Source organism: Corvus kubaryi, unplaced genomic scaffold (genome assembly GCF_017639235.1).
Source record: "Corvus kubaryi isolate FWS band 111438036 unplaced genomic scaffold, C.kubaryi_AGA036_p1.0 113, whole genome shotgun sequence".
Classification (NCBI taxonomy): domain Eukaryota; kingdom Metazoa; phylum Chordata; class Aves; order Passeriformes; family Corvidae; genus Corvus; species Corvus kubaryi.
The window spans coordinates 42,989-52,337 of NW_024580652.1; the positions used below are offsets into that span (position 1 = coordinate 42,989).

General features: G+C 42.6%; 1 long non-coding RNA gene across 1 annotated transcript; it reads left to right on the forward strand.

Moving 5' to 3' along the window:
- Positions 1-2,537: 2,537 nt before the first annotated feature.
- On the forward strand, positions 2,538-8,963 carry LOC121661381. Its single transcript, XR_006015028.1, has 2 exons — positions 2,538-3,451; positions 3,675-8,963. It is a non-coding gene; the product is annotated as an uncharacterized LOC121661381 (long non-coding RNA).
- The last annotated feature ends 386 nt before the right edge of the window (positions 8,964-9,349 follow it).

The following is a 9,349-nucleotide window of genomic DNA, read 5'->3' on the forward strand; positions in this document are numbered from 1 at the left end:
AGTGTTTCACCTTTTATAAATAAAGAGCTGATGGTGATGATGATGATGATGATACTTATTTAGGCTCCCTTGCAACACATCTGCAAGGCAGGGACTTTGCTCTCAAGACTTCAATTATGCAGAATTTACCCTTCCTTTGCTCACAATTTTCCCTCTGCTGAGCTACTCCCAGTGAGTGTCACTTGGAAAGGAGAGGCTTCCTCCACCCTTAGTGTGGGGAGATTTACTCCCTTAGTCAGTGCCCAGGAAAGCTGAGACCCTTGTGCCCAATTTGTCTGTCACCATCCCATTAGGGGAACTCTGCATTGAGCCACCCTGCTGGATCAGGTGGTGTTTGACTGAGTCAGGGAGACACCAACAGCACAAGGGAGAGCCCTCAGCAGCTCTTCCCCTTTATTGGAGTGTGTTCCCTGCTGCCAGCAACTGCCAGTGCCCGGGAAGGATTCACACTGACAGTTAATGGAATAACTCTCTTTATTAATATAAAATTGTGACAGGTTCCGGTTTGAAGGTAGTTGATGATAGTGTCTGATTGCAAAAATATATTTGAAGGAATGTAACTACAAGCTTTAATCCCCAAGAAAATGTTCAGAACACACAGAGTATAATTCTTACCCAATAGGTATGCCTATGGGGGAGAAGACCAGTTTAGCCTCTTGCCTGATCCCAGCAGTTATGATGGAGTCTTCCCCAACTTTTACCCCATCCTCAACTTACTTTTATAGAATTTCCTTGTGTTTAGGTGGAGCTTGAGTAACTCAAGTCAATATCCACCTGTGTTACTGATGGGTGTAAAATTCTCTCACTTTGCTTTTAAAGATACAGTCAAAAAGAACACAGAGCTTGTGCCCAAGTGACAGGGGAGTTGAACCTTGGGGGCAGGTACCTTTGGGATGGAGGTGTGTTAATATTAGGCTTTAATGAAGCAAGTTCTTATAAGGAGAGGGATTTTGCCACAGTTGCTGGTTCTGCAGCAGGACATCTTCCCCTATCTCACCTGGCTGACAGGTGGAATGTGGTTTACCAGCTGCAAAGCACCACTGAGTTCCTGTCCCTGCAAAGATTTCCACAGAGGCTGGCCCTGGTGTCTCCGCTCTGTCCCACCCTCCATTCCATCCCCCTCAGCAGGTGTGTGTGGATGGGGAATCGTTTTGGAATAGGTTTCAAGTCCTGCCAACTACATTCCATCCAGGGAGCAGCAGCTGTGATTTTACCCTATAATTTCCATACGGTTGTAACTCCCGTTAAGATGCCAATATAACTCCTCAGTTTCCTCTGATTGTGTCTTCAGTTACCTGTCTACAGGGTCTCCAGTCATTTTCCCACATAATCCACCCCATGACTATAGTCACTCGAACTTCACAATATCCAAACAGAGTTTGAGAATATTTCATGCTTTGGTTTAGTACAGTTGTAGTGCATGGGTGGTTTAGTATTAGTGAGGGTAGTCAGTAAGTTTCATATTAATTAATTAATTATTAATTAATATTCATAGTAATTGTTTCATAATCATCCAAACTTTAACATACAATGCAATTATTAGAACAAAAAGCAAAAGGGTTGCTATCAATAAAATGCCAACAGGGTGAAGCATTCATCTGAAAATTCCAGTAGCTGTAGGTGACCATCCAAAAAGAGTGTTTCACCTTCAGTGTTCTCCATCTTTCTTCACCATCACACAATGTATGTCTTCCATGTCATGATGGACGGTAGCCAAAGTCTTCTGCCCATTCTCTTGAGCTTGTTTCAGCAAGCGTCTCAGGTCTGCATGTTATAACAGTTCCTTTACCAGTGTGAGGTTCATAACAATTGGCGTAGGCTGTAAATCTTGAATCAGAGTGTAGTTAGATTGCAAAAATTGATAGGATGTAATGGGAGCTAGATAACTAAAATCTCATCCTGTAAACAAGTACAAATATTAGTGATTACTTGTATCTACAATAGGGTTATCTACAAATAAAATATTGCAAGAGGTTCTCATGCAAATGCATCCTTTACCAGTATACACAAGTACTGCTTCCAGGTTTTCATTGGGACGAATCTCAAAATGACAAACATTTTGCTCAGTGTTGAGACAAATGTCTTGGGCCTTGATGGTGTTTGACACTGATCGTGCCGTAATCAAACCTCTCCTGATGGGAGAGTTTTTAAAGTCCTTGCCAGGAGTTCCAGAGACGAACGGGACTGTCAGTCTTCGCTGCTTCTTGATAGTTGTTTATTAAGTCTTATCAGAGAAATAGAGCCACTAGCATGACCCAGACACAGCACAAAGCAGGGAATGCAGGAGAGAGCCCAATTATCAATATTTACACAGCCTTTTTAAAGGTAAATTAACCAATGGTTACTAAAAGCGTACATTATTTTTACTTTTCTACCAATTATTTAGTAACACAGCCAGGAATTGCGGAATTCTTTGTCCAATCATCTCAAACTATTTTTACTGCAGAATATGGAGTAGGAGAAGAAGAAGGTCTGGAGAACAACAACAATCCTCCATTTTGATGTTTTTTGCTTTTATCTATTTACTACATTAACAAGCCCAAAACCTCTAAATTTTTCACCCTGTGACAATCTTACATAGTAGTCTATCACCTAATTTACACTAGTGTAGTTTCTAGTTCTTTTCTAAGAGTAGGCAGTTTTTTCCAAGGGCAGAGGTCAAAAACAGTGTTGTTCAGGGGGATGAAACCCCTCAAAACAGAGAAATATTCTCTGCACTCTGGGTTCCCACAGTGTTACTTTCGCAAATGAATCCTTGTTGCTCCCGCACAATGCATGCGTTGATATTGACAGTTTGCCATTGATTTCCATCTTTTCAGGCCTATAATCTATGCTCCAGAGAATAGAGTACAGTCCCATCATGATTTAAACCTAATGCAATGATTGGGTATATCTCATACACCAAAGCATTGCATATTGTTAACATGAAAGCTGTGGCTGTGCTGCTGATGGGGTCATAGGTAAAATTTACTAGGTACTACCAGGATTGGAATTTCCTTTCAAATTTAATCACATTGTCCCAAATTAGCTTTTGAATTTCAGTGGGTAAGGTGCCTTCTTTTCCTTCCCCTATGACTGCAGCTGTCATTGATTGAATTCACAGATGAGCTTGAATACAACTAAACACCAAAGAGATATTAGTTTAACTACACTAAGTGCATCTATGATCAACTAATGGTCCTTTTCATAATTCTCTCCCTCTCCCCAGGTAATATATCTGTCAGAAGCCATTGATTAATTCCCAAAGCCAAAAGGGAAGATCATAGAGGGTGTTGCAATTTATTTAAGTCATTGTTAATTGTGACTAGTTTGTTTATTATTACTTCAGACTCTACGCTATTTAGAACTCCCAATCCCATTCCCAGGATGCCAGTCACATCCATCCTGGTTCACATGGATGAAGTGAGAACTCATGTACACAACCATCCCGCATAAGAAGTTTTCAGGAATGGTGAGCAAGCTGGTTGGATTGTGGAAACATTATCCTGCATTAACAGCTTAACTCATCTGAGAGACCATGTTGGGTTAAATAACACTTGCTGTTGACCTGTATATTTTATTAAGGACCAATGTTATAGATGTGAGGAGACAGTTTGATAGAAGGTGGAGTTGTTGGAGGCTGAGTGTTTTCTTCAACAACAATTTAGAATTTGTTTTCTTCAACAACAATTTAGAATTGAAGGCCCAAGATCGATCGAGAGTTGGGGTCTGTCCAGAGACACATTACAAGTGTTGGATGGAGTATTCTAAATGAGTGTGCCAGCACTCATGCTTAAAAGAGCAGGTATATATGCTGTTTTTCCCTTTGGCATAATTTACACCACCTTTTCCTTCAACATAGTTTATAACAATGTGTAAGACTGTTGTCATGCACTTGGTGTTATTTTGAACTTGGCGTCCTGTCAAGATGATGTCTCCTTTAATTCCGTTTAGAGATGGGATGTTGATTTTCAGTCTCGTGTATGATGGTCCACTCCTGCTTGTAGAAGGTGATGTTGTTGTGCAGTGCCACTGTAGATAAATTTAGGCCAGGTGTAGGCATGTCAAAAAGCAGATACTCCTCTATCCATGGCCACCCCGTCGTACACAAATCCCACTATTTGGGTTCTACAATTAAAAAATCAAATTATGGTTCTACACCCGATTTTCCCTGTGAGCAAGATGTGAAGCATAGGTTGTGTAAAAGTGAAATTGTACCAACAATCTGATTCTGATTTCTGGTAATAGGATTTCTTGTTACTTGGTCTAGTAAAATCGATATGGTATATTTTAATTTCAGTGGGTTTTTCATGAGAAGACCCATGGATTGCTCTGCACCCTATTTTTATTCCTTCCCTGGGCATTGCCTGGAGTGCCAGTATTTCAGAAATGTCATGGGTGTTATGTGTGATCTTGATCCTACATCATCAATTTTCTCCCATTCCCACTCATTATTGAGATATAATTCAGCTTTATTTACAACCACAACAACAAGATTCAAATTGTCCTTACCTTTGGGTGGAATCCCAACACTTGTGGTGTACTTAACATAAGCTTGGGAGCATGGTCATTCTGCACCTTTCTTATGAGTTGGGGGGAATTGCATTGTCAGGGCATAGAATAATATCATAAATCCAACCTGTTGACTTGCCATCCTCAAAATTTATATCTCCAGATAAGGATGCATAGCAAAAATAGTATCACAGCTAAAACCAATGACAGTATTCCTTGTATACATTCAAGGTTGGTGTAGCCTAATCCATCCATCCAGGTGCAGTTCATTCAGCATTCCTTTGAAACAGAAACGTAAGGAAATACGCTTGTTTGAAAATGCAACTGGCAGTGTTAATTAATAAAAAAGTTTTGAAATTCAGGTGGAATCTCTACTACTTCACAAAGTGCTTGCCACATGACTATTGCAGCTTCCCCTGCAGTTTCAGGGGGCTCTCCTCCAGTCAGATTATTTGGAGAGAGTGAAACTGTCTGTAAAATTTTGGCAAGTGCAAAGTGCAGTCCTGGGAGAATGTTACTACTCCTGTGGGAGTCTGTTAAAGGTGTATGGCACTCCCTTTCAGGCAAGCACAAATTTTGCTTTGTTGGATTCCAGTGAAAACCTCACTTGTAAAAGATAAGCCCCTTCCATGAAAAATGTATCTTTCACATCCAGGGCTACCATCCATGATTGGGACACTTTCTGTATTTGACTTATAAGTTCTGAAAAATTTATAACAGCAGCAGTTAAAGACACAGTATTGGCATGCTGTTTGTCTGGGAGTAATCCTTGGATATACCTAATTTTAGGAGGTGGAATCCCAGTTTCAGCCATGGGTGCCTGGACAAGAAGGCAGTTTTCCATAAAAAGAACCAAGAAGGTTCTTTTCCATAAAAAGGAAAGCATGGAGCCCCAGTGTTTGGAAGCCAGGTGAAAGCTGGCCCTCAGGAAGCCAGAAGGTCAGTCAGACTTGACTGTAATGATAGGTTTTCTCTGGGAGCACTCCTTGGATATATGGAATTTTGGAGGTAGAATCCCAGTTTTGGCCATGGGCGCCTGGAGAAGAAGGATGATTCTTTCCCACAGGAAGGAAAGCATGCAGCCCTGGTGTATTAAGGGCAGATGAGAAGCAGCCCTAGGCATGCCAAGGTCAGCTGGACCTGTCACGCAGCCCCTGGGAGGTCAAGTCAGCCAGACCCGTTCCTCGTTTCCTTGCTTCCGTTGGGTCCTGCAGTGTCAAAATGGCCCCTTGGTTCCATGAGGCCCTGCAGATTCACCATGGTATCCTTGGTTTTGCAGTGTCACAATGGACCCTTGATTACAAAAGGCCCCTCAGTGTCACAATGGCCTTTTTTTTCCATGAGGCCTAGCAGTGTCACAATTATGTCCTTTGTTCCACAGTGTCACAATAGACCTTTGGTCCCACGAGCCCCCACAGAGTAACAATGATCCCTGGGTTCCACAAGGCCTCGTAGTGTCAGAATAATTTCCTTGGTTCCATGGGGCCTTGCAGTGTCACAATAATACCCTTGACTCCATTATGCCCTGCAGTGTCACAATAGATCCTTGGATCCATTGGGCCTCGCAGTGTCACAAGTGCCCTTTGGTTCTGTGAGGCCCCACAGTGTAGCAATTTTCTCCTTGGTTATGCAGTGTCACAATGGCCCCCCGGTTCCATGGGGCCTGGCAGTGTCACAAAAGCCACTTGATTGCTTGGGGCCCTGCAATGTCTCATGACTTCGTGGTTCCATTGGGCCCTGCAGTGTCACAATGGCACTTTGTTTCCATGGAGCTCCACAATGTCACTATGATCCCCTTCATGCCACAAGGGCCCTTTTGATTATTTGAGGCTCCAAAGTGTCATAATGGTCTCCATGGTTTCATGAGGCTTTGCAGTGTCACAATGGTCCCTTGGTTACACAAGTCCTTGCAGTGGTACAATGCACCCTGAGTTTCAGGAGGCCCTGCAGTGCCAAAATGGCCTCTTGGTTCCATGAGGCTGTGCAGTGTCACAATGGCCTCATTGGTTCCAGAGGGCCTAATAGTGTCACAATAGATTCCATTGTTCCGTGAGGCTCTGCACTGTAACAATAGCCCTTTTCTTCCACAAGGTCCTGCAGTGTCACAGCGACCCCTTGGCTCCATGGCACCCCACAGTATCACCATGGACTCTTTGGTTCTGTAGCATCACATTGTACCCTTGGTTACACAAGGCCTCACAGAGTGACAATGGCTCCTTGATCCCATGAAGCTGCGCAGTGTCACAATGGCCCCGTGGTTCTATGAGGCCCCACAGTGTCATAATGGTCTCCATGGTTCCATGAGGCTCTGTAGTGTAACAATAGTCTCCTTGTTTGATAAGGTTCCATAGTGTCACAAGGGTATCCTTGTTTCCACAGTGTCAACAGTGGACCCTTGGTTTGATGAGGCCCCACAATGTCACAATGGTCTCCTTAGTTCCATTGTCATGCAAAAGTTCCAGGTGTTAATACACGTTCAGGTGCGGGGATTAAAGAGGCATGGACTCTACTGGGTGTAGCAAGCAAAGCCAGTTTATTGTACACATCACCAGCATTTTATAGTTTACTACTTCTGGGCAGATCCATAGGCTCAAACCCCCCTGCTACATTCCCATAGCAACACTATCAAGTCCTTGCAGATTCCCTCTTGTGACAGCAGTGTCCTGGCTAATCATCCTTTTGCACCAGAGGCTCAGGTCATGGCATCTTGTTCATTCCATGTTTGCCTCTTGTTCTTGCCTTGGGCTTTGTTTTGTCTCTGCTTCTTGTTCTTGCCTTGAGTTTTTATCTGTCCCATGGCTTTTGCGGCACCAAGGCTAGAAGGTCTGCACAACTATCAGCTTTCGTTGCTCTCTGGTTCCTGTTAATTCCCCCTCTCTGTTCAACGATCATTATTTGCTTTATTGATTTATTAGTCAATCTCTGAATACGTTGAATCAAGCAAGGCAAGCATATCACTATGATTAACAGCACCCGTAATATAAACATTCCCATCTTAAATAAATTTTTGATCCATCCAGTGATCCCCCAGTTCCAAAAAGGCTATTAAACCAATCAGCTCTATCTTCTACTTTTAATTTGGCTACACTATCTTGTAAAGCTTTAATACTCACGTGAATAGATTGGGAGTGATCAGAAAGGTTCATACAGCACATTCCATCAAAATCTTCGCATCCATGTCCATGTGCTAAGAGCAAGAAATCAATAGCAGCTCGATTCTGCAATGTAGCATATCTAATTGAATCAACATTGGTTAACAATCCTGTTAAAACAAGCGAAGTAGCATTAGTTGGTGGAGCTAGCCCGCACCCTAGCTTGTTTAACAATCCCAGTGCTTTTCTGGCTGCTACTCCTGGAGCAAAAAAGGAGGCTGCCCAATGTCGCTGTAGTGACCAAAAGTCAAGGTTATCATGACAATCGGGCAAACGCATGAATACTGTTTTTCTTTCTGCGGAAATCTATGTTGCAAAATTATGGATGTGTTGCGTGTTAACAGCAACAGTTGCCCCAAACTACAGGGGCCTCCCTTAATATGAGATGGAATAGCAGCCCAAGCTCTGTCTCCACAAATAAAAAACACTCCTGCTGGTAGTGATAATGGAGCATCAGTAGAGTGAGAGAAAATATTAGTAGTGTAATTACAGCAAGCGCTTGCATTTCTTAATATAGGCTGGGTCACAGAAACATCCCATGCTTTAGATTGGTTGCTCCCAGAATAGTTAAACTTAACACAAAGGTCCATTTTTACGGACCCTAAAAGCTCTATTTCTTGGGGTTCAAGAGTTGCGTGAGGGAGATATGGGACCCGTTGGTCCCAAGCATCGGCATGATTTTCCGAATCAAGAATGTGAGTTTGAGAGGGATGTGGCCTCATCTAGAGGTAAACCAACAAGGCAAGTAGAAAATGGATTCTCAGGAGAGGCTGTAGCCAAGCATAAGGTATCCTGCCCTGTTAGACTGGCTAAAGTTATCCATACATTTGTTTTTGGCTGATTAACAGGCGAAGCAAAAGTAACAGAAAAAAGCATTAATACTAAAAAAGCTTTTGTTAGCATAAATCAAGCTTTACCTTTTAACAAGAGTACTGCTAGAATATTTCACCACAGTAGTGGGCCATTGTTCAACAAAGATTTCCAAGTGTTCAAGCAAGCCATAGATGTGCCCACACACTAGAGTCTTTATCTGTATATCACCGATTCAATGGCATTAATCCTTTTGTGTATTCTGATCAGCTGGTTGTTCAATGAAGGCTGGAACCCAACGAGGACCAGTATCTGTGAAAACACAAGCATAACCCCTTCCCCATGTAATGAGGGGAAATGGAGCTATGATTTTCCCACTTTCTGGGTCTTTTACAGGGACTCGTGCTTTCTGCCCTGTGTCTAATGATGTTTCCTTAGAAGTGGAAAAGTGTTTTATTATAGGGGGAACCTTGCTATCACCATAGCGAATTAAAAAATTAAAAACACACAGTGCCTTGTGTAGCCTTTCCATTGGTGTGCATCCCAGCCTTCTGTTGTGCTAAAAGACGCTTAAGTGTTGAATGAGCACATTCAATAATTGCTTGTCCTGTGGGGGACTGAGGGATGCCTGTAATATGATTCCCCATAATGTGAAAAAGGAGGAAAGTAAGTGAGAAGTGTAAGCAGGACCATTATCAGTTCCAATCTGCTGGGGAACCCCTAAAGCTGCAAAAGCTGCCAAAAAATGGCGGCAAACATCTTTGGCAGTTTCTCCTGTGTGACATGATGCAAACAATGCACCTGAGAAAGTGTCAATAGATGAGTGAACATATTTGAGGTGGCCAAATTCAGGATAGTGAGTGACATCAGTTTGCCATACCTGGAGGCTTTGTAGG